Genomic DNA, 2016 nt, shown 5'->3' with positions numbered 1-2016 from the left:
AATGTCTGATGCTCATTCTAGCACCAGAAAAATTCATGTGTCTTTGCAAGTGCCTGGAGCACATTGGATTCAAGAGTTATATTAGCCTTAGGTTTCTTTCAGAAACACTGTACCTCTCTTCCCTTCACCAAGAAATCAGAAAACATTTTTTCAGTAGAGAAAATCCAAGAGTGCAATGGCTTGCTTCCAGACAGATTTATAGAAGATGGAAAATCCCAAACACACAGTGGCATCAAGAAAATCAATGCTATACACTTCTAGGGTTTTGAGGGGCAATTTCTTTCTCTTATGTTTAGGGAAGAGGAATTTATAAAAATCTGTGTGCTAATAATATTGAACAATAAAGCAAATCCCCCTTCAAGTGATTTTTTCCGTACTTTTCCATGTTTTTACAGTAAACCATTCTTCTATGGGTTTTTCTGTCCAATGGAAGATTCTTCCCCTGACTCTTTTGTCAGCAACTTATTTCGAATTTTCAAATTTTCAATGCATTGTGGCCACAGCTGCCTTTTGGATCTTTCTTCCTCATTTCTAGCTTTGGCAGCAGTTCTTGTGCATCATTTCAAGTGAGCTGAGCAATATTATTCATAAATGCCTATAGCTTCCTCCCTTCTCTTCATCTCCCACTCTTCACATGATAATATTGAGGCAGGGAGGGAGAGGAAGTCAGGTGAAGCACAAAATAATTCATTATACTTTATAGTTCCTCAAAGAGCATTTTATCTCTGCTTTCCTCCCACACACATTGTATACACACCACTGCCCTGTGGGTCACCTCAGACACTCGAAACTGACTCAGACAAAACATATATTATCTGTAAATTATCTCTGTAAACCATGTGAATCAGATAGCACAAAGGCAAGGGGCACATCCAATGAGAAGGCTCAGCCCCATGATTAATGAATTGGAGAAACAGGAGGCAAACAAAGCAGACAATTTTAATGAACCTCTGGCCTACCTTCAAGATATGTGAGGAAGAGGCACCCCCTTGCAGGGTTTGCAGGAAAGCATGAGCAATGTATAAGAGAAAATAAGATACTTTAAGAATTCAGCACTGAGCAAGGTACAGACAATTACAGTAAAACTGACTTTATCTTTGAAGCTGTAGATTATAAAGGTTATACCCCAAATGTTCACTCATCACAAGCCTGTGGGCACAGATGACCTCCAGAAAGCAACAATAATTCAAATTTTACTAGATTGCTGTCTCCACCAACTGACACAGAAAGTCCATTGTGCAAAGCTCTCTCTCTCCATCTCTACCCACCCAATTATGTCTATGTATCCTAGGGGGATATTCTAAATGTGTTCATGAATAAATCTACCACCAGACTTAATGTGCCACTACTTCCCTACATATCCAATCATGGCAACAGAGCTTGAGACCTCACACCATGGAACATTGTACCAGCTCATCCATCACGACCTCCCTTCATTGAGGGTCAACATAGCTATTCCCTCTTTAATTCATGCCTCCTCATTCTAGTCAGCAGAAAAGAGAGCAGGGAAAGGAAAACACACGACCACTACCTTTGAAGACTCATCCGCAAAGTTGCCACACACACCACTTTTTATATTCTGCAGCCGGGATCTTGGTCACACGGCCACATGTAACTGCAAGGGAAGCTGGGAAATGTAGTCTTTATTCCGGCAGGTCACATGCCTGGCTAAGAATCTGGAGTTCAATTACTCCAGAGGAAAGGAGTAAACAGGTTGGAACAAGTAGCCATCTAACCACACTTACCTAGGCAAAATTTGGTATTCTCTTTTAAAAAATGAGGAAGCCACATTAAAGCAGAAGACTTACCCAAAGTGAGACAGCTGATGTGTAGCAGAGCCTGGATTTGGACCTAAGGAAGCTGAGTCTTTCTTTGAGATATTGGGATTAATGTGTTTAAATAAATGAAGTAAACAGGGAGAGGGTAGAGGTGGCTTCATCAGGAAAGAGGAGAGTGAAACCAGTGAAGACTTCCCTAATCTGTGTCCCTTCAGTTTAGGAGAAATATGCTAATTTT

The sequence above is a fragment of the Galeopterus variegatus genome, unplaced genomic scaffold (genome assembly GCF_000696425.1).
Source record: "Galeopterus variegatus unplaced genomic scaffold, G_variegatus-3.0.2 Scaffold4163, whole genome shotgun sequence".
Lineage (NCBI taxonomy): Eukaryota > Metazoa > Chordata > Mammalia > Dermoptera > Cynocephalidae > Galeopterus > Galeopterus variegatus.
The sequence above is the reverse complement of the archived record's forward strand: the minus strand, read 5'-3'. Positions refer to the sequence as shown.